This window comes from Pleurodeles waltl, chromosome 2_1 (assembly GCF_031143425.1).
Source record: "Pleurodeles waltl isolate 20211129_DDA chromosome 2_1, aPleWal1.hap1.20221129, whole genome shotgun sequence".
NCBI classification, from domain to species: Eukaryota; Metazoa; Chordata; class Amphibia; order Caudata; family Salamandridae; genus Pleurodeles; species Pleurodeles waltl.
Window position 1 is genome coordinate 94,105,407 of NC_090438.1, and position 24,107 is coordinate 94,129,513.

General features: G+C 45.9%; 1 protein-coding gene and 1 long non-coding RNA gene across 3 annotated transcripts in view; one reads left to right on the top strand and one right to left on the bottom strand.

The window, feature by feature from the left end:
• LOC138261573 (uncharacterized) overlaps positions 1-11,767 on the bottom strand; it is an 85,483-nt gene extending 73,716 nt beyond the window's left edge. Inside the window, exon 1 of the long non-coding RNA XR_011199115.1 lies at positions 11,638-11,767. This is a non-coding gene — a long non-coding RNA (uncharacterized lncRNA). The remainder of the gene's footprint in view (positions 1-11,637) is intronic.
• Positions 10,318-24,107, top strand: part of ARHGEF9 (Cdc42 guanine nucleotide exchange factor 9) — a 902,972-nt gene continuing 889,182 nt past the window's right edge. For both annotated transcript variants that reach the window (XM_069210611.1, XM_069210616.1), the window contains exon 1: positions 10,318-11,075. The gene's annotated coding sequence lies outside the window, so the exon portion shown is untranslated. The remainder of the gene's footprint in view (positions 11,076-24,107) is intronic.

Genomic DNA, 24,107 nt, shown 5'->3' on the forward strand with positions numbered 1-24,107 from the left:
CTGGGATTGTGCTACAGTGGAGGGTGCTGTGGCCCACCCCAAGCAACAACTAAACCTGCTTCCCTCACGGACCGGCAGACAGGCTGTAATGGCAGCAGCGTGGCTGGCTGGAGACAGTGCTCTGAAAACACCGCGGGCCTCGTCCTTCACGGGCAGGAAGTTTTGACTGCACGGGGGCTGTTTGCTCTGGGGAGGCTCAGATTAGCACTCGGGCTGTTGACTTGGGGTGTGTGAGCTGCTGGGGTCAGGCCGAGCCCCGCGCAGCATCAGCAGTGTTGTGCTCATCTGAGACCACATGTGCACAGCCCTGGGGTGAGGCTGGGAAGCATGGGGGGCACAGGGGAAGCACCCGGCGCCCGTACTAGTGCCCCGGAGAGAGCTGCTGCTACGCCCATGTGTTGTACTACTGAGCCACACACAGCCAGTGCTGCTGCTAGTGACCTGCGATAAACCACTCGTGGCTGCTGCTAGTGACCTGTGATAAACCACTCAGGGCTGCTGCTAGTGTTATGTGAGGAGCAGAGTGCTGCTGCTACTCCCATGTGTTGTACTACTGAGCCACACACGGCCAGTGCTGCTGCTAGTGACCTGCGATAAACCACTCGTGGCTGCTGCTAGTGTCCCGTGGTAAAGCGCCACACACAGCCAGTGCTGCTGCTAGTGTCTTGTGTTATGTGAGGAGCAGAAAGAGTGCTGCTGCTGCTCCCAAGTGTTGTACTACTGAGCCACACACAGCCAGTGCTGCTGCTAGTGACCTGCTATAAACCACTCGTGGCTGCTGCTAGTGACCTGCGATAAACCACTCATGGCTGCTGCTAGTGTCTTGTGTTAAGTGAGGAGCACAGAGAGTGTTCTGCTACTCCCATGTGTTGTACTACTGAGCCACACATGGATAGTGGTGCTTCTAGTGACCTGTGATAAACCACTCGTGGCTGCTGCTAGTGACCTGCAATAAGCCACACATGGCTGCTGCTAGTGTCTTGTGTTATGTGAGGAGCAGACTGCTGCTGCTACTCCGATGTGTTGTGCTACTGAGCCACACACAACCAGTGCTGCTGCTAATGACCTGTGATAAACGAATCATGGCTGCTGCTAGTGTACCGTGGTATAAGCGAAACACACAGCCGGCGCTGCTGCTAGTGGCTTGTGTTATGTGAGGAGCAGAGAGACTTCTGCTGCTACTCCCATGTGTTGTACTACTGAGCCACACATGCCAGTGCTGCTGCTAGTGACCTGTGATAAACCACTCGTGGCTGCTGCTAGTGTCTTGTGTTATGTGAGAAGCAGAGTGCTGCTGCAACTCCCATGTGTTGGACTACTGAGCCGCACCCAGCCAGTGCTACTGCTAGTGACCTGTGACAAACCACTTATGGCTGCTGCTAGTGTCTTGTGCTATGTGAGGAGCAGAGTGCTGCTGCTGCTCCCATGTGTTGTACGACTGAGCCGCACACAGCCAGTGCTGCTGCTAGTGACCTGTGATAAACGAATCATGGCTGCTGCTAGTGTCTTGTGTTATGTGAGGAGCAGAGAGAGTGCTGCTGCTACTCCCATGTGTTGTACTGCTGAGCCGCACACAGCCAGTGCTGCTGCTAGTGACCTGTGATAAACGAATCGTGGCTGCTGCTAGGGTCTTGTGTTATGTGAGGAGCAGAGAGAGTGCTGCTGCTACTCCCATGTGTTGTACTACTGAGCCACACACAGCCAGTGCTGCTGCTAGTGACCTGCGATAAACCACTCGTGGCTGCTGCTAGTGACCTGTTATAAACCTCACATGGCTGATGCTAGTGTCCCGTGGTATAAGCGAAACACACACACAGCCAGTGCTGCTGCTATTGTCTTGCGTTATGGAGGAGCCCAGAGAGTGCTGCCGCTACTCCCATGTGCTGTACTACTGAGCCACACATTGCTAGTGCTGCTGCTAGTGACCTGTGATAAGCCACAAATGGCTGCTGCTAGTGTCCCATGGTACAAGCGACACACACAACCAATGCTGCTGCTAGTGTCTTGTGTTATGTGAGGAGCAGAAAGAGTGCTGCTGCTACTCCCATGTGTTGTACTACTGAGCCACACATGGCTAGTGCTGCTGCTAGTGACCTCTTAAAAGCCACACATGGCTGCTGCTAGTGTCCCGTGGTAAAGCGCCACACACAGCCAATGGTGCTGCTAGTGTCTTGTGTTATGTGAGGAGCAGAGAGAGTGCTGTTTATACTTCCATGTGTTGTACTGCTAAGCCACATACAGCCTGTACTGCTGCTTGTGCCCGCTGTTAAACAAGCATTTGCAATGCAATAGGTCTCGCATTTACTTGAGTTGGAGCTATTGGCATTGCAAATTTATAGGTGGGCTTCTTTTGCCACATTAATTGGTCAAAGCTGCTGCATATTTTGGTCCTTTCTCCCACAAAATTCCAGTGGCCATCCATATAACTAAAGGGCCAGTAGGCCTACTGGAATTTTTTTTCAAACAACACCCTCAAAACACAATCTGCTCCCAGGTGCAAACTAATATTTCTAGCTATAAGAAACCTTATACATACACTAAATGGGTTATTATTTTGGGCTCACCACTAATGTAGTGTGAGAAAGAGATGAGCCAGACAGAAAGAGCACTTCATGGTGAACACGTTTTGAAGGTGGTCCCATTGTCCTAGGACCACCATAGGGTTATGAGCAAAATGGTTTGTAAAAGGAATGCTCTGCAAAGCATTATGGGGCGAGTTTCCGAGTGCCACGAAAATTGCAGTATGTTGACTGTAATGCTCAGAACAGCCCCTAGAGGACACCATAATAAAAATAGCATTTCTAATAAACTTGGTCATGTAACCATATAGTTAGTCCCTAGAGAGCATAACTACATGAAAACAGAATCAGAGAAAATAATGCAGTGCTGGTATATATTTAGCCCCTAGAGAGAGTAGTACATTACACATTTTCAGGGCTGGTAGACCTACTTCCACAATATTACGAATAAGGCCCTAACACACAAACTGCTCTCAGCTATAAAAACAACATTTCCAGCCATGAAAAAACCATGAAGCCATGAAAAAACTTAAACAGACACTGAATGGTGGGAGGGGTTATTATTTTGGGGTCCCACTAACCTAGTGTGGGGGCTCATGGATAATGTAGACAAAAAGAATATGTTGTCGTGAATGCTTTTTTGGTGTTCCCGTTGTCCTAGGACCACCACAGGCTAACTTTTAGGCAAAAATGCTTTGCAAAATAATGTGTGCCAAGCATTAGGGGGCAAGGTTTTGAGTGCTGCAAATATTGCAGTATGACCGTAATGCTCTGAACAGTCTCGAGAGGACACCACAATTAAAACTGCATTTCTTTGAAAAATGATCATGTAACCATATAGTTAGCCCCAAGATAACATAACCACATGAAAAGCATATATTTAGCCCCTAAAGGGCATAATGGATTACACATTTTCAGGACTGGCATGCCTATTGCAACAATAATACAAACAAGGCCCTTAAAACATTAACTACTCTCAACTGTAAAGCAAGCATTCCACCCATCAGAGAGCTTAAAAAGTCACTGAATTATTTTGGGGTTCTCACTAACCTAGTGTGATGACCTAGATAGAAAAAGTGTGTTGTGCTGAACGTTTTGGTGGTGGTCCCTTTGTCTTAGGGCCATCACAAGCTGAGTTATGGGCAAAAATGTTTAGTAAAAGAATGCTTGCAAAGCATTATGGGGCGAGTTTCCTGTGTGCAGTGAATATTGTAGTATCGGCTCTCTGGCTGTGTCGGGAGAGCCGCTTTGAGGATTTCTGTGTTTTTTATGTAAAGCATTTACCGATTGCAAGTGTTTTTGTGAAAGCTATGGAGCGTGAAGGGGAGAGCCAAAAAAAATGACTCTAATCAGGTAACAGTTTGAACAATGTGACCAGTGCTTCAATACCACCGATGGAGTTCACGCTGCTGTTCTGCACTGTTGACGCTATGAGCACCGTGGCTGACACGTAGCATGAAAGGGAGAGACAAAGAAAAAAGTAGTTTGCCTACGTTGAAGTATGTCGGCAATCATGCAATAATCCATGTAACAAGGTCAGTCTGCAAGGTGGTAACAAAACTGCCCCAAGGCGGGACAAATGTAAAGGATTTACCAATGACATCAAGGGATTTTTACAACACGTCGAAAAATCGCTTGTGTACTCAACCTAAAAAAGAGGAACAGGGAGTGCTGCTGCTGCCACGTGTTTTATAAGTGAGACACACACAGTCTGCGCAGCTGCTACTGTCATGTGTTGCACTAATGGCTCCATGCAGTCAGTGCTGCTGATCGACACCTGTGTAACATGTGAGGAGCACACAGAGTGCTGCTGCTACTGCTATGAGTACCAGTGAAAGACACACAGCTGGTGCTGATGCTAGTGCTCTATGTTATAAGTGAGACACACTCAGCCAGTGCTGCTGCTAGTGTTCTGTGAGGTGAATAAAGCACACACCGTCGGTGCTGCTGCTGGTGTCCTGTGTTATTAGTGAGGTACACACAGCTGGTGCTTCTGCTAGTGACCGATGTTATAAGTGAAGCATGCACATTCTGGTGCAGCTGCTAGTGACCTGTGTTATAAGTGAAGAGTACAGAGTGCTGCTGCTATTGCCATGCGATGGATGGTGAGCCACATACAGCCTGTTCTGCTGCTATGGACCTGTCTAACAAGTGAACCACAAGTCAGCAGTACTGCTACTATTGACCTGTGCTATAAGTAAGGCATGCACAGCTTGTGGGTGCTGCTGCTAGTGTCCTGTTTTATAAGTGTGAGACACACAGCCAGTGGTACTGCTATTGGGCTGTGTTGTAAGTGAGGCACACATAGCCAGTTGCTGCTTGTGTTCTGTGTGTTATGAGTGAGACACACTCAGCTGATGCTGTTGCTAGTGCCCTGTGCTCCTGTCCTGTGTAACAAGTGAAACACACACAGCTGGTGCTGCTGTTACTTGCCTGAGTTGCTGCTAGTATATTGTGTTAGAAGTAAGGCACACACAGTTGGTGCTGCTGTTAGTGTTCTGGGTTATAAGTAAGACACACACAACCGGCTCTGCCTTTTAGTATCCTGTGTTGTAAGAGAGACACACAATCAGCGGTGCTGCTAATGTCCTCTTTATTAAAGTGAGGCACACACAGTTGGTGCTGCTGGTAGTGTTCTGTGTTATAATTAAGGCACACAAAGTCAGTGTTGCTGCTAGTGTTCAGCTGGGCCCAAAACAAAGGCCAAATTTAAGAGGCAATCAAGCATCCTTTTGTTCGAGTATCCTGGATGGGAGCTATCTGCAGCCTCACACCTAGACTCAAATGAAATGGAGGGGAAACAAAGGTACACAGCTTGTGATTACTTCACAAGTACTTACGAGAGGCGTGGTTTTGACTTTGAACAGTCCCTGTATTTAAGAGATATGCAAGCAATTTATGAATGTCAGATGTGTTGGCCTATTCCGGTATTTACACAAATAAGAACTTAAATACCACTATTTTGTTTTATTTCTCATTCCAATGCAAGGTGTCAGAATACTTTACATCATATGCACACATTATTCAGTAACAGTAAATCATGGGTGTGAATTGATGTACAGGATGTGTTACATCAGACAGAGAGGGTTGAAAGTTGTAGGAGTCACGCGCCCTTCTTAGCTCATTGTGCTATATTAGAAGGATTACAATTTATGAACTGTAAGTCACAAAAGGATCTGTGTAAAAAACAGTAACCCACTTACCTATTTACCTAAAATAAATATCTGTTCTCTGCATATTACATGATGGTCTTTGCAGGAGACAAATTAACCCTCTATACTATTTTGATTCAAAACTGGGTCTAGACAAAACACAGATCTCTTCAGCAAATGTGTTAACCTCCAGAGTTACCTCACCATTATTATTGTTCCCAGAGATTTATTGGACACACAGAGATCTCTGCAACAGGTGCCTTAACCCCATAAGATAATATAAAATGCAGACTTTGTAATCAATTAAGTAAACACATTTACTCCTCTGCACTCCCATGTTTCTCTGTTTCCCAATTTCTTTGTGGCAGAGTTAAAAAAAAAAAAATGCACAAGTTGAGGACCAGGTTTTGTGTCAGGGTTGTGTCACTTTTTTAGCATAACCTTTAGACAAAATATAATTTGTTAAATCTCATAATGTGTTCAAATGTGCTCATGATAGACCTGCTCTTAGACGGGTCAAGGGCGTGCAGTGGCCTAGGGATATGGGCGAGTAAAGGGGTTGGAACTCTCGGAGACTTCTTTCAGGGAGGAGTACTGAGATCATTCACGGATCTGGTCGAAAAGAATAAAATACCGACTGGGCAGTTCTTAACCTACCAACACCTGACTCACCGTATTAAAATAAACTGGGGAACGATTAATGCAGAACCAGAGACTCACAATATCATGCATAGCCTCCTAACCATGGGCGAGGACACCCACCTGGTCGCTAAACTGTACAGGGCCCAAAATGAGTTCACTCTGACCCCTCTCCAAGCCCTTCGTGAGAGATGGGAAAGGGCACCGGGTAACACTGACAGAGGCTGAGTGGAAAAAAGAATTGACATACCCTAGGACAGTAACTAGGAACACACGTTTGAGATATATACAATTTAATTATTTGCACAGAACATATCTCACGCCGCATAGACTAAACATCATTTATGGGGGAGACCCCAGAGCATGTCCCAGATGCAATGAACTGGATGCAGATTTGGACCATATGCTATGGCACTGCCCGGGCATCTGGCGGTCCTGGGAGGAGATACTGGGCGAACGTGAGAAAACACTGGGTGTCAAACTGGCGCAGACCCCATTGTTATGCCTGCTGGGACTGCACTCGGGACTGCCGCTGGGTGCAGTAGCTACCCGGTTTCTGGACCTGGCACTGGCACTCTATAGGAGGCAAATAACACTAAACTGGAAGGCTTCTAGCTCCCCACCACTGGAAATCTGGCGACGTGAAGTCACGAAATGGGCCAGAGCAGAACTTCAGGTCTTGGAGCGCGAAGAACTGAGGGGACTGTGCCAGAAACCCATTGCCCCTTTATGGGAGGAAATATTAAGAGGATGGGAATCTCGAGATAGCGACGAAGAAACACAAGGAGAGTAGCTGAGACACCATCCGGCCAGGAATGATTAGGTAGACCAGAACACATAAACAGGCACCACGATCTGAAGGGAAGGATCGTTAGACCTAGCACAGAGCGTAAGGTAGCCGAGGAGGGCAGCAACCACATGGGAGTAAGCGACACTACATAAGTCTGATCACGAGCCAGACCAGGCACCCACACACGTGACCAAATAACCCCTGAGCAGACAGGTGAGATTAAACTTAACAGAAGAACTCCAGTCCCAGCTGACTAGTCCTCAACCCACCCTACTAGGAACATTCACCTCAAGTAACCACCATCATGTAAATAGTTCTTGAGAATATCTATTGAGAAGCTACATAGACTACGAATACGCTCGTACAGGCACTATCCACAGTTTGGAACGTTACAACTACTGTTGGGAATAATTAATGCGGTCTATTGTACAAGTTAAAACTATATTATCAATGTATGAAAGTAAAATGACAATAAAATATTGTTTAAAAAATAAAATAAAATGATAGACCTGCTCAACAAATGAGTGGGGTCATAAGATTTAATATCTCTTCTTGTGATGTCACTTCCTGTGAAGTCATGGGTTGTGATGACACTTCCTGTGATGTCACATTGTGCTAAGTCACACGCGATGTCACACACCATGATGTCATTTACATACATCCTAACTTGGTTAGCACCCCCTCCCCCACTTCTTTTCTTAGGACTTGTGTCCTGGTTGTTAGTGGGACACACAGCCAGTGTTTCTGCTAGTATCCTGTGTTATATGCATGGTAAACACAGCCAGTGTTTCTGGTAGTATCCTGTGTTGTATGCATGATACACACAGCCAGTGTTTCTGCTACTATCCTGTGTTGTATACATGGTACACATGGCCAGTGTTTCTGCTGCTAGTATCCTGTGCTATAAGTGAAGCACAAACAGCCAGTGTTTCTGCTAGTATCCTGTGTTATAAGTGAAGCAGACACAGTGTTTCTGCTAGTATCCTGTGTTATATGCATGGCACACAAGGCCAGCGTTTATGCTAGTATCTTGTGTTATATGTATGGTCCACACAGCCAGCGTTTCTGCTAGAATCCTGTGTTATAAGTGAAGCACACACAGCCAGCATTTCTGCTAGCATCCTGTATTATAAGTGAAGCACACACAGCCAGTGTTGCTGCTAGTACCCTTTGTTATAAGTGAAGCACACACAGCCAGTGTGTCTGCTAGTATCCTGTGTTATAAGTAAGGCACATACAGGCAGTGTTCTTCTAGTGTCCTGTGTTATAAGTAAGGCACATATAGGCAGCGTTTCTGCTAGTATCCTGTGTTATAACTAAGGCACACAGTCAGTGTTGCTGCTAGTACCCTTTGTTATAAGTGAAGCACACACAGCCAGTGTTTCTCCTAGTATCCTGTGTATATATGTATGGCACACACAGCCAGCATTTCTGCTAGTGTTCTGTATTATAAGTGAAGCACACATAGTAGGTGTTGCTGCAAGTATCCTGTGTTTTAAGTGAAGCACACCCAGCCAGTGTTCTGCTAGTGTCCTGTGTTATAAGTAAGGCACACACAGGCTGCTAGCGTCCTGTGTTATAACTAAGGCACACACAGTCAGTGTTGCTGCTAGTGTCCTGTGTTATAAGTGAAGCACACACAGCCAGTGTGTCTGCTAGTATCCTGTGTTATAAGTAAGGCACATACAGGCAGTGTTCTTCTAGTGTCCTGTGTTATAAGTAAGGCACATATAGGCAGCGTTTCTGCTAGTATCCTGTGTTATAACTAAGGCACACAGTCAGTGTTGCTGCTAGTATCTTGTGTTATACGTGAAGCACACACAGCCAGTGTTTCTGCTAGTATCCTGTGTTATAAGTATGGCACACACAGCCAGCATCTCTGCTAGTGTTCTGTATTATAAGTGAAGCACACATAGTCAGTGTTGCTGCTAGTATCCTGTGTTATAAGTGAAGCACACCCAGCCAGTGTTCTGCTAGTGTCCTGTGTTATAAGTAAGGCACACACAGGCTGCTAGCGTCCTGTGTTATAACTAAGGCACACACAGTGAGTGTTGCTGCTAGTGTCCTGTGTTATAAGTGAAGCACACACAGCCAGTGTTTCTGCTAGTATCCTGTGTTATAAGTAAGGCACATACAGGCAGTGTTCTTCTAGTGTCCTGTGTTATAAGTAAGGCACATACAGGCAGTGTTTCTGCTAGTATCCTGTGATATAACTAAGGCACACAGTCAGTGTTGCTGCTAGTATCTTGTGTTATACGTGAAGCACACACAGTCAGTGTTGCTGCTAGTGCCCTGTGTTATTAGTAAAGCACACGCATAGTTTCTTCTAATATTCTGTGTTATGTGTAAGGTACTCACAGAGCCAGTGCTCTGTATTATAAGTGAAGCACACACAGCCAGTGTTCAGCTAGTGCCCTGTGTTATAAGTAAGGCACAAACAGGCTGCTAGCATCCTGTCTTATAACTAAGGCTCACACAGTCAGTGTTTCTGCTAGTATCCGAGGCACACACGGGCAGTGTTGCTGCTAGTGTCCTGTGTTATAACCGAGGCACACACAGGCAGTGTTTCTGCTAGTATCCGAGGCACACACGGGCAGTGTTGCTGCTAGTGTCCTGTTATAATCGAGGCACACACGGGCAGTGTTGCTGCTAGTATAATATGTTATAACTGAGGCACACACAGGCAGTGTTGCTGCTAGTATAATATGTTATAACTGAGGCACACACGGGCAGTGTTGCTGCTAGTGTCCTGTGTTATAACCGAGGCACACACAGGCAGTGTTGCTGCTAGTGTCCTGTGTTGTAACGGAGGCACACACAGGCAGTGTTGCTGCTAGTATCATATGTTATAACCGAGGCACACACAGGCAGTGTTGCTGCTAGTGTCCTGTGTTATAACCGAGGCACACACAGGCAGTGTTGCTGCTAGTATCATATGTTATAACTAAGGCGCACACAGCTGCTAGTGTTCTGAGTGGTCGGTGAGACACACAAAGGCTGCCATGCTTCTCCTGCATGTGTAAGGGACAGTCCCGAGTTATGAGTGAGACACACACCGCCGCTGCTGAGTTCTGAGAAGACGTACTCAGCCGGCGCTGCTGCTGCTACCGTCCCGGGGTGGAGTGAGGAAACAGCAGCGAGGCGCATTACGCACGGTCTACAGAGGCGGCGAGAGCGCCTGACCTCCAGCCGCGCAGCAGAGGAATCACCTCGGAGTCTGCAGACTTCCTGCCGTCCCAGCGCTGCACCGGCAGTAGGAGAGGCTGCACCGGCAGCAGGGACCGCGCCACCGGCAGGAGGGACAGCGCCACCGGCAGGAGGAGAGGCTGCACCGGCAGCAGGGACAGCGACCCCGGCAGGAGGAGAGGCTGCACCGGCAGGAGGGACAGCGCCACCGGCAGGAGGAGAGGCTTCCCCGGCAGCAGGGACCGCGCCACCGGCAGGAGCGGCTGCAGGAACAGAGGCACCAGCCCCACCAACAGCTCTCCGAGCCCGGCAGCGCGGCGGACGCCAGGCCCCTGCTGCAGCATCCCGGACAGGGCAGGGCGCGCCCTGGACGCACGGATGGATGGATGGATAGATACTTAGTAACTTTTCCAACTTTTTTTTTTTTGTTTTACTTTGTGCACCCTCGCCGCTTTCTTTCTTGGAGTTTGTTCTCAATTGGGCTTCTTGCTGGTTGGTTTTTGTGATCTCGCTGCACCCGGAATCTGGAGTTTCACATTTTCTGCATACACACTGGGAATTTCTTCTTTGGCACCACCGGACCCCGGGATTGGATGAGCCCCTTCGAGAGGTGGAAGGTAGGGCGCCGGGGTGAAGCGCTGCGGCACCCGCTGCCGTCAGCCCCCTCCAAGGGCTATAAACGCTCCTTACGGGCACTTAATAGCCTCGCGGGCCATTAACATCCACCGTGGAGAAGACCTCAGCCTACAATGGCCCAAGGGGCTGAGCCCCACCACTACAGCTTTTGAGGTACATATGTACTGTCTTCATTTTTATTAATGAGTTCAATACTGTCATGGCATTCGCGAAATCAATATATTTCTCGTTATTGGAAAGTTAAAAATATAAATAGATTTTGCGGCAGGGGTTATGTGGGGCAATCTCCAAGCCCCGTTTTAAATATAACGATCAAAGCACAGCTTAAGGGGTCCCTATATGGAAAAAGTATACGCTATCGGTCTGAAAAATCACCAAGAAGAAATGCGTGCCCCGGCCCTAATCACACTGTTATTCCCAGGATGGGTGGGGCACGTCTTTTGGGGCCGCCACTATGTGATTTATTCATTCAAGTGTTTAGTAATGTATTGTGTTTTATATTTATCTTGCGAGTAGCGCTCTGAAGTGGCCTTGGAGATGTGTAGCGCTTTGTAAAACGCACAATAGATAAACAATGTGTTTCATATAGCGCCGAGCGATGAATGGACGGGGGAGCGCTGGGAACAGATCACGTTCTTAGCCGAAATGTCCTACTTTCGATGTCTGGGCGCTGGGGATCGGTTTGCTGCTCTTTACGTCTGAGTAATGTTCCTACCTGAGTGCAGCTGAAGTGGGTGCCATGTGCCGGGTGGGTAAACATGGCTCTGTAAACAGCACCAGGCCCGCGGGCCCCGCATATCCTGCACCGTGACGGCGCTGCTGCGACGCACCTTGCGCGCCGGGGCACCTCCTGCCAAGAGCTGGCGAGGGCCCATAGTTTTACAGCCGAGCTGGTTTTCGATGATCTTGTGGTTAGGGGTCACGGAGTTGCAGGTGGTGCGGGCACAAGGTCAGGTAGCAAGAGAGGTGTAAAAAAAAATCTCTCGAGACACTACTGCATCGTGTCTTTCCATTACAATAATATGAATTGGTAATGAAAATGGGCCCAGAACATCTCCCTGGTTGATAGGTCAGCGGCGGGTTAACCTGACGTGATATGTGCACCCGGTGCAGAGTTGCCAGCTTGTCAACGCAACACACCTGTCCGGTGCTTAATTTGTGGAATAATAAGTGCCGGGGCTCAAAACTCTCTTTAGAAACCGGCGGCGGCACCAGCGCGCCCAATGCTGCCCTTCAGGGCGCTTTGATCCACCGCAGACAAAGGGAGACACAGAATACTGAAAGTGTTCTGATCCCACCATGAAATGCAGACTATGCCTCTGGGTTGCAGAACACGTATCTGAACCGAAGGAGGAGGCCACGTAGGTACATTTATTTTAATAAGTACTGGGCCCATCGCACAGGGGAGAACAATTAAATAGCCCCGGCCCTGTTAAATAAGTGCTGGTGCTAAGCAGCTGAAACCACCGGCCCAAATTAAGCACTGCTTCTGTCCATTTGAGAGCTGTCATTTAAGAAAGTGCTACACTTTGGGGGCTGTAGTCCTGGTTCGATTCAATTGAACAAGTTGGACTACTGACGTATGTGAAAGCAATGAAAGCCCGGATTCTAGAAAAGCGGTGCCCTGGTGAGTTGGAGTCATCTGGCATCCCCGTGCCAACTGGTGGCATGCCTGGCTAGCTCTAGCTTTTTAGCCAACCACGCTTTGCATGCTGAAACCTGTAGTTCGATAACTGAAATATAAACTACAAATCACAGAATTCAAAGTTCTCTTGGCTAAAAAAAAAACCAAGGTCCGTCTAAACGGAACCCTCATTGCTTGGGCCATTCGGTAGTTCTGACTGTTGCGCCTGAGATGCCCCTGTGAACTAGTACTTGGCACATTTTACCTCATAGGACTGATCGAATTAGTCTCCTTCAAGAGGAGGGCACCTTTTTCCAAGGTCTCATGCCAGAGTAGGGCATCCGATGCAGGCTCTTTGCTGCCTGGCAGTGTAGTACTGAATTTTAAATTGGAGAAACAGGACTGCAAGTACCACAATGCAATGGGAAAATGTGGAATCAGTGAACCACTCAAGCATGGACCTGGTGAACGTGAGAGCTCTGATGATGTGAGGGATGTATCCCATTGTCTTTTGGGCCTTTTAGCCTGTCATGCTTTTCTTTTTTGAATCCTCCATCTTGTAATCCTGCTAGCAGGACTGCTGAATCAGAACTACAAGTACCAGAATTCAAAGGGTCAGACAGAGCTAATTGAATAGATCACCTCTGATATGGGATAACCCCCGGCCTGCCCTGTGACTTTGAACAGCTGAGGTTTCAGACAAGCGCGCCCTAAAGTTCTGAACTGGCCGCAGATCATGAGAGTGACACACAACCATCCCTCATTTCCAGCCAGCGGCTCGAAGCATGCTGGAGGAGCTAGCAGTCCATTCATGGAATGGTGGAGGTGACATTACAAGACTCAACATCTTTGATACTGTTCGATGAATACCACGAGGTGGAAGGGGGTCCTATGCATAGCTTTGCAGTGTTCGTTATTGCTTCACGATGGACAAACTCAGCTGGGCACTCAAGATTCACACAATTAATATTCATGAGGTTGAGTTTTTTACACTGTATCCGAATGGAAAGGACCTCAGCATGTTCATGGGTTGCACTGGTAGCTAGAGTTGGTTTTGCAATGAGGAGTGTCTATGCGTACTCATGCTTCACGCTAAGGTACCATCTTAGCTTTTTCTGCGGCTTCTATATAGCAAAAATCCAACAATGTGTTGAAAACACAGTGGGTTCCAAAACAGTGGGTCACACTTAGCCCTCCCAAGTTTCCCAGGTCCATGGGCTATGAGCTGCTCCAGCCTGGGTTTTTTCTTTGAATTCTGGGACTTGTAGGCTTGTTTGTTGCATTATAAAACAGGACTACAAGTCCCATAATTCAAAGAAAAAAAAACCTGAACGGGAGCAGCACATCACACGCGGAAAAGGGAAATGTGGCAACTATGACCACTATTACAATGCAGACCTAGAAAATTACCCGTGCGACACCCAGAACCCGTGCTGGCACTTCGATCAACAGCCACGTGCACGCCGGGGCTTGGGAGCTGATCCCAGCAATAATGAAACCTCAACTAATTCAAAGTGCTGCTGGCTTAAGGCCAGGAATGGTTCAAGGTGTCAACCGTGACATGGATCACTTGGCTGCTTTAATAACAGTGTCTGTTGAGGGAATCATCTCAGCTCCAGCTCGTTGACGTGGGTGTGTCTGGTGCCTACTTCCTTTCTCCTCTCTAAGTAGCAGGAAGTGACGTTTTTCTGCACAGGAAGTGCTTTCTGCTCTTGTTTGGACAGGCTGTGTGACAAGGGGGCCTAGCTGTCAGGAGGGCCCACCATGTCATGAAGGTGACTTTCAGACAGTTTTTTTTTGTGCTGTGCTGAGACAAGTAAAGTTATACCTACATGGTGGAAAATATAACTATCAGCCAAAGAGGAGGGGCCTAAGACGTGGCACCCGGCGACCATGCCTCAAAGTGAGGCCAACCCTTTGGAGGAGGGGCTTTGGTTCAAGTACTAACAATATGTTACATGTATTTGATTTTTCAATTAAAGGGCCTAATTTAGATCTTGGCAAAGGGGAATATTCTGTCACAAACGTGGCGGTTATCCTGTCTGCCTTATTACGATCCCATGATACCCTATGGAGATCTTAGTAAAGATGAGGGTATATACTTCACATTTGTGACGGAGTATTCCCCTTGCCAAGGTCTAAATCAGGCCCAACGAGCCTGGTCCAATGAAAACGCAGCCTGCAGCGGAGTGCAAAAATAATTTTATGCAGAGCATTTCAGTAGGTTTTATATGGTTTTCTTAACATTGACACGTTGTTGCCCAGTCGTATTTGCAAAATTGGACGTCTCTTGTATTTTGCTTTGCGTGGCATGGCACTGAGGCAAGGAGTGTGAAAGCAATAGTGCAAGGTGACTAGTGAATATGAGCTAATCATCTAAACAAGGGGACAGGCTTTATAAACCAAGACAAAAAGGATATGTTCCCCCGGTGAAATGTGTGCTATCACTTGCAATGTTAACCTTCATCGACAGGTTTCGGCGGAGAAAAAATTATGTTCATCCACATTTTTCAGGACTTTCACACATACACTCTTGCCAAGAATAGTTGAATCATGTAATATAAATTATGACCAAAAAGATCTAAAAACAAAAATGATGATTCAAATATTCATGGGAAGAATATATTTGTAAAAGTCCTGAAGAAGGTGGACCAAATATGTTTTTCCTACACCGAAACGAGTTGACGAAGATAAATTTACATTATCCACTGAATGATTTTATAGGAAAAATGAATTCATGATTGTGGAGTGACGACAATGGTGGATACGTAGTGTCTTAAAGGATCATGGTTTTGGCCTCGTTTTCAAGTTCTTTCTTGCTATTGCGATGTATGTTTGTCTTTTATGTTCTATGCTATACATATGTAATGTTTTAATACAGAGTTTTTATAATTACAATAAATACAATATATCTTTTTTGATATTCATGTGGTTGTTTCACAGCGTTCTTATGATTTCTTGTAAACACAACATGCGGTGAGATGTGGTAATGTGAATGCAAGTGGAAGCACACATTTCCGCCTGGGAGAACATTTCCTTTTTGCCTTGGCGAAGCAATATTGCAGCCGGAGACGGTAATTGCTAAAATGCCTGTGCATAGTCATTGGAGGATAGTGGAATGAAGAGATATTGGCTTCTTGGAAGCTACAACAGACCTTCAAGCCAAGCTCAGCCGAGCACCAACCACTGCTGTGCTGAACACTATGGCCTTGAGGTTTACAAAGTTGAAAGAGGAACACTGGTGAGCAACAACTTGACACCCCTAGGTTTCAAGTCAATGTTCAAGTACTGAAGGTTTTTACTGTGACGTGAGGAGGTTACAGTGCTAAAAATATTGTCATTTGATATGCCAACCCTGCGACCCACTTCTGACTATACTAAAAAAGTGATGGATGGAATGCGTCATTTAATTTCAGCCACTGTTAATTACTCAGGGTCACAACCCAACCCAAAGTTCTTTAGCCCACCATGCCTCCTCAGTTTGGTCCTAGCAATATGCAAACCAGTCCTGGCCCTGCTGCAGTATGAACGGTCCAGTCCGAACTGCCAGGCCAGGTCCTCCCTGAACCAGAACACAAGCAACCCAGAACCAGTTTCACCCTTATTATGGCACATCAACCACGGATAGCTTGATTCCAGTGACACAGTGTACACAGGACCCATATCTGGGGATACCTGCCCCACTTACAAATACAAAAAAAGTGATGGATGGAATGTTTAAATTAATGTCAGCTGCTGGTAATTAATAGGGCTGCGTCCCCGTGCATTATTTTGCAAACTCTGTCACCTCAGTTTGAACCCAGTCATATGTAAATCATTCTTATCCCTGATCCAATAGTAACAGTCCAGCCAAACTGCCAGGCCAGGCCTTTTCTGAACTGGAACACAAACAAACCTACATCGGCTGTGTCCTGTTTGGGCCTCATTAGTCGGGTGTAGCTTGGTTCCAGTGGCACACCCCCAAGATAGCACCAAACCCTCTATTGAGTACCTATTACATAGATGACTCAAAGCACAGAGCCTTTGCTACAGAGGGACGTGTCATCAGTGTCAGGTCAAGAGACTGTGCAAAGCTTCTAGATGAAAGTTACCCCCATCCTACAGGCCTGGATCTAAACCAGCTAAAGGAAGCATTACTTACCTTTAATCATTTCTCTCCATCATCTAAAACTGGGCCACAGCAGCTGCTTGGCTCTCAGTTCAACCAAAACTCAATAAAGAACTCAAGGATACCAAAATGGCCATCCTTTGTGCTTCAGGACACCCCAGAACAGGAAACACGTCACTGCTGCTTCCTTCTTGACGTGTCTTTGCCTCTGAGACAAGCGACTCTTCGTCTGCCTTCCCTCTCCACTCCCACACTCAAGGTTTACTCCGTTTTAGGACTCAACTCTCTACACATGGATCAGTTCTCAGACAATGAGCCCCACATGGGGCTTTTCAAGCTTCTCCCGCATCTTAGCAGGACATTGACTGTGTCACTGTCACATTTTTTAAAAAGTTTATAAAATCCTTTATTTAGAAAAAGTGCATATTTATAGTAAAGAAAGTCCTTTTCGGTGGCATCATTTTGACTTTGCAGCTATGATAGAGGCGCAGCTCTTACATGTGCAAAGTTTCCATCTACGTCAACTCATAATTCCTATTTTACAGTTTCTTCATTGTGTGTTGTTGTTTATTAAACTAGCCCATTTGTTCTGTTTCCAGTTTTTGGAGGCCCAATCTTTATTATTTTTCTTAACATCAATGAACACATATGTTTGCATTTTGTCTAGAGCTATTCGGATGCATTCCTCTGTTGGCATATCTTTGTGATTAAAAAGTGTAAGGTTTCTGGTGATCCATAGAATTCCTTTGACACAGTTAAAGATTTTCCATAAGATTTCGCATTATCTTTTTTTACAGTTCATGTTTAGACCATAAAGTATCAGTTCCTAGGATAGCATTGATTGTCCAGTAAGTTTTGATATTAGTGTGCTTAGTTTTTTTCCATACTTCTTGGGCATAAAAGCAGTTCCAAAAAAAAATGGACAATACTTTCATCACTTGCACATGTACTCCTTGGGCATTTTGCATCTTTTGTCAGTCTTCTTTTGTGTTGGAAAGATTTAACTGGTAGGGATCCGGTAGCTGCCAACCATGCCATGTCCTTTTGTTTGTTGGTAAGGTCCTTTTTATTCACTTGTGACCAAACCACTTGGGATTGACTCCCAAATAGGTTGTTAACCATTTGAAGGGACTGTGAGTCTTTGAGCGCTTGTTTGATTTAATTTTTTTGTGCATATTTGTGGGTCTATGTCCTTTTTATGGGCGAGCACAAAGTCCTCCGTCCATTCTGTAATCTCTCTTTGGGCTTCCAACCACGCCCATGTCACGTCAGTCACTTTCATTGGTGGGCTTGCCTTTTAAAATCCCCTTGCTTTCATCTGTGAAAGGCATGCATACGTCATGCCTTTTCCAGTGTTTAGCCCATCTACACAGCACCGGTAAACTACTGAAACCATTCGAGGCTCGATGTTTTCAGTCTGGAGTCCGGACTACTTTATCTGTTTATTTTCCACACAGCGCGATGGCGCTGCATTTTACATAGCGCGATCGCGCTGCATTTTTGTTTGCTTTACAACGCTAATAGCTTTAACTCGAACAAATGCCAGACCCGTTGCATTGAAAATGCTTGTTTGTGCAGTGTTCTAGGAAGTGCCTGTCACAAAAGCACCAGGGGAACCGGCTCTGGGCAGCAAGTGGCTCCTTTCCCCTGTCCATCCTTGGCTCCTTGGTTCCTCCTCCCTCACCCCGCCTCACTTAGACCCGGAGGGGTGGCAGCCCGACCCTGCTCCAGAACCCGCCTCTGCCGCCCCCACGCTCCGTAAATGTGCAGTTACAGGTCACAAGCTAAACTGCACTTCTGACGTGCAAGACCAGACTTTAAAGTTCTGCAAATTAAAATGGGCCTAGTTCCTACTTTTTAATCCTGACCCTGCCTCTGCCATAAGATCATTTAGTTGGGGGTCTCCCAAAGCAAAATGGTATGTTCACATAATTATTATTATTATTGTGTAAAATGTTGAATGTCGCGAGAAAGATAAGCCACTGCATTGTTGTATAATGGTATTTCATCTAAAATACTTCAAGCGCGCTCAATATTTCAAGTGAGAGAAGACGCAGGGAAATCCCTAAAAATATTTTCAGTGTTGCATTTTTGGTACAGTAATTCCAGTATAAAAAAAAAAAAAACGAGGAATATTTTGTAAGCTACAGAGTCAAAATCTCTACTGCACTGTCTTCGAAGAGGTATTTCTAAATCTGATTTCCATTGGTACCTTTTATTTTCCCACATTATTTCAGAATTTATTAATTTAAAGCATCGAGGAGAGAGATGTACACGTTTTCCTTTTAAAATCAGAACTTGCTAAATGTCTGGAAAAAATCCCATTTGTTCTTAGAGACAGTTTTGCAATAGGCAAGAACCATTTGCACCACTTTGACAGACATCTGCCCCGACCCTAAATTAGGGGTTTCAATGGGGGGGTCTCGTTTCTGCAGACCGCCGACTTGTCCGCTTTATAAACTGGGGCGTGCAGAAGTGTTGATTACGGCGTGTTGTGTTATGGGCATCTGTATAGCGCACAGTCTGCTATTAGTAGGGCCTCACAGCGCTGTCGGGGTCTTGTGTACACCTATGTTATTTCATTGTTCGCACTGCAGACCGTCATATGAGCGCTCCTATGATCACATGTTTAGCGTGTTCTAGTTCATGTGTAGACGGGACTATGTCATGAGACTTGCTTGAAAGGAAATTGGTCTATAAATTAGCAGGCATGGGGTGACCTTTGGCCCAGTTGGACACTTGGAGACAGTCTGGCTTAGTATTGGACAGGTCAGTATCTAACATGCTCTGTGGCTACAAGTGATCTCAGCTTGTTTGTGCTTTTGGCATGACGACATGACGTAGTTGCCATTTGTGGTCGTCCAGTACAGTGCATGTGATCACTTTCCGGTGTTTGTGGGCGGGGCTGTCTGATGCTTGCAGGTGTGGGTCGCGTGCGCACACCTTGATGCCTAGTCGTAGGCCAAGGATATCATTTGGTTTCCACCCAGCTGTCTTCGCATGATTTCACCACCTTTATACTATTCTTGTGCCATTCCTAGTCAGCGAGGCCCAGTTCACTAGCATTTTACACACCTGAGTGTGACCAAAGTGCACAGAAAGCTGGATTTACAAACCCTGATGCACAGAATATGCATTTTCGGATCACAGATCCAATTCATTTTTTTTACTTGTGTCTGCTGTTCGGTGTAAATTGTTGTGTTTTATTTTGAGCGGTTCAAGTTTTTTTGATGCAGGAGCAAAAAGTAATAAAAGTAAATATTTAATAATAAGTATTTAGATGCATTGTCTGTCTGGTGGCCCACTCGCCCTACACATCCACATCCTTCTGAGCTTTCCGTCAGCAGTCCAATGAATGTTTGTCAATTCTACAATAGTTGTGAATTTACTCTAAATAAAATGGAAGTTCAAGAGAAGCAATTTCTGATTTTTTGTATTTAAAAAAAATAAAAATAAATCTGTGACTGGGCACCCTGAGTCTTTGCGCTGCCCTCCTCCTCATTCTGTGCCCCTGGGAAGCAGAAAGCAATGGCCACCCTCATTCTGCTGACCCACAGGGTGACCGATGGATCATAGCTTGGGACAGCAAAATAAGGCCACTCAGAGCTTCTCCTCTGAACCCTGGGGTGATCTGTGTCTTCAGAAGTTCACAAGTGGACGAAGGCCGGTGGGTGACTAAGAGAGGGGGTCAGACACAGTACCCCGAAAACTGCAGTACCCAGCATCAACAATTGGGACTTCTTTATATAGTGCCTCGGAACCAAGATCTCCCACTTCCAAGCACATGTTTTATCATTACCCCATCTAATGACCTCTGAAGGATGAAAGGTTGAATTGGCCTTGCTTAGATTGTAACTCATGACCTCCAGTTACTCAATTACTCACTGAGCAACTTGGCCAAACCAACATAGAGGAGATGCTACGTAGAGTGAGTTGTCCATCAACAGCCCATCGCTGAACAGATATAACATGTTTTAAGTTGGCCAAATACCACTTTCTGGTGCTCCTGCTGAACGCATCTTCATGGCATTTTCGTATTGGACGGACAAAAGTTTTACAGAAATCAGCAAGTTCCTGGCCGAACTCGATCCTACATGCTAAGTTGGTAAGATATTAACTTCCCTGACAGGCTGCATTCTGGCCTAGTCCTGTCAGCATCCCACAGATGGCGATGACATGTATCTGTCACTCTGCCATGATGTTTCATCTTTGGCCACGACCATATATTTGTAACATTCTTCTCTCGTCGTTATCCACAAAAATCGCTGCTTTCACCCTGCTTTGGAGAAATGCGCGCTCACCTGTTGAGGCGTAAGAAGGACGCATTTTGCGTGAGAGCTCCCTCCCCCATCTCCACGCCCCCACACACACTCCGTGGACTTCTGCTTCCAATCGAGTAGGACATTCGTCGCACATCTCTTGTGTCCTGCCAAAGCCCTGGCTGGAGGCAAAAACGTCTGTGAATGCTGAACATCTTTGAGAGCTGTCTGTCCTGCATACTTAAAAGGACACTGTCTTTAGAGTGTTATAAACATGATTCGGCACAATTTACAAAATGAATTGTCTATAGGTGAATGAATACCAAGTGTTGTTACAAGACAGAATAACAGTGCTCATTGTATCGACCTTAGGAGAATGAGCGGTGAAGATAGCTATTTTAGGATTAAAACATATACTTTCAGGCTTTATGTTTCCATAGGTGCGACCCCACTGAGCTACTAATCAACAGTGATAGCAGCTTTTTTAATTGACGTCATGCTGAACTTCTTGGAATCGGTAAAGCTAAAAAAGACGATGACCCTCACTTAAAATTTAAATTTGAGGTAAAACCTCGTGATGAAGTGGTGTATATGATCATGAACAATACAAATAATTTTTTAATGCCTGTCACACCTTGTCAATGCTTCCCCATTTTTTTAATGAAGCATAACATTCAATAATTTGGTGCAGAACATCCTGGAATGCCAACTATTTTCACTCGTGTGTCCGTGTGTGTTTGCCAAATATGGACAACCTGTATAAAGTTGTTTATTTGGAAAGAGATTAACTTCAGAGCCAGTCCGATGACAACCACGCATCTCTTTAACTGTAAGATGCATTTATGTGTGTAAAAGTTTTTGGCAAGCGCTGCATACCTCATAAATGCTCTTCAAGGGACTAAAATGGCAGAAGCAGAGGGAATGCAAAGAAGGAGATATCCGTCCTTCTTAACATCTCAGACCCGCACTCTTTGAAGACAACACATGGGGACAGGGTGTGCCCTGTGTGTTTGTACTGGAGCCTCTGCTGTCTGTCCTTTGTTGATATATGTGCTCAGTCTCTCAGGTTGAACCACATACCTGCACTTGCTGTTGGCCCAGACACCTCAGGAATTGGTTTATTTACTTTTTTTTTTTTTTTTTAATCGCTGAGGCGCTGGTGCCCCCGGGGCACTGCCAGCTCTTGTGCCCCCGGGGCACTTCCAGTTCTCGCTGCTGTTAGATCACTGGGAGACAACTCAGGTGAGTCACAGTCACGAATGTATGCGGCAGGGTAGGAGTAAATAATGGGACAGGGTTAAATTATGCGGCAAGAAAAGGAACATTTTAAGGCATAATGTGCACATTTTATCATAGTATCACTTCTTTATTTTGTCTTTATTACACAGGTTAATATTATCCGGGCCAAAGTTTCACTTCGTTACTACCAGTCTAATACTCATATACAGACAAACGCAACCGGAGCCCAGTCAACCTTTCCAAAGGGTCTTTCTTTGCCCTGCAACACGTGTCTGTGCATTTTTAGTACCTTTTGATCCGTTTTGAGCTAGAAACAGATCATTTTGGTTAAAATCTGCAGATTCTGCACCATATGATGGATTATACAGAAAATTCATAATTATGTAGAAAACGCAGTAGTTGCAAGATTGCATAATTCCAGTGTCCCCAGTCATAAGATTTATTTAACTGGCCATAAAGCGTCTCTTAGTTTAAATGGGGTTTTGTGGTAAAGAAATCAGATGTCACCCCATGCCAGTGCTTAATTTGTAAATACAAAGGTGCCGGTGCCCAAAGCCCTCCTCTTGAACTCGCGGCTTCTGCAATTAAATATGTGAACATGGAATACTGAGGCGGCGTAATACCGAAGCCATCTCGGGCCTCTTTAATCCATTTAAAGCCACTCGTTGCCACTTCAGCTCACTCCTGCAGCTTTTTACTTTCTCCCTTTGTGATGCTTTTTTGTTTTTCTCTTCCTCCGTCTTTCCTATATGTGTCTTTTGCTCCAGCAAATGCTTGAGGCATAAGAATAAGCCCCGGCCCTCAAAAATAAGTGCCGGTGCTCAGCACCAGAAACAACAAGCACAAATTAAGCACTGCCCCATGCATATGTTGCGTTGGTGCAGAGAAAGCAGAATTGTTCAGGTGCTGCTAATCTGGAGGCAGTGCTTAATTTGTGGGGGTATAGGGGTGGGGAGGGGTTCAGTCGGTGGGTACCGGCACACGTTTTTGGGAGCAAGGAATTATTTTTCATCACAATATGACCCAGAGATAAAAAGAGAAAAAGGCAAAACAAAGAGAATAAAAATAGAAATACAATTAAGGTAGGTAAAGGGGGAGAGAAGAGGGGTGACAATGAAACTGCCAAAATGGCACCTGAAGTGTAGGTTGGTGGAAGAAAGTGGCACAGGATTGGATGAAGACTTGGCAGCCTTGGCAGTAGGCAATCACTGCTTCCAGAAGCAGAGGCTGCAGGCTCACTTTGGGTTCCTCTTCTTTCTTTAGTTATTCATTTATTTAATGAGGTTGACGCTGTGGAGTCTGGTCTACAAGCTGGGGCAGTGACAGCAGTTTGGTTGGGCTATTCTTTGCCTCGCCCCCCCGCCCCCGAGCATGTCATGGTTGGCTGTGGCCATCTAGTCAAGCTTCTTCCAGCATGGTGGAAGTCAGACTTTCTCAGAGTCCTTGAAGTTGTAGGGGGGATCCAAGTGCATGAAAAGTGAGTCTGTGTGTGTTCCTTGCTGACCAGGATATTGTGTCATTGGTCTGTGGCAGAAAGTTGGGCCTTTGAGGCCTCCTTGATTGCTGTGTGTCATTCAGCGGAGAAACTGTCAAGGACTAGCTGCTGGGATGGGGCGTGAAGGTTGAGTCGGACACAGAAAGTCCTAAAATAGATAAGAATTTTGGGAGCCTTAAGTCTCCTGGCATGCCAGATCCAAATATATTCAAAAACAAGCTTTGAGGGTACACCGACTAGTCTGTGGTATTGTTCTGCAGTTTGACTCGGAGAACATTTCTCACAGGAAACGAGCCAGGGTGAAACAATGAGCCAATGTGATCAGATGGGTGTATGAAGCTCCCAGATAGTCCCTTCTCCACAGTCCACTTGTAAGATTCAGCACTGATATCACGTTTAGCTCCACTGTGGGTAGCGCAGAGGTGGAAGGGACTCCGGCTGGGAACGGCGCCCCAAAGAT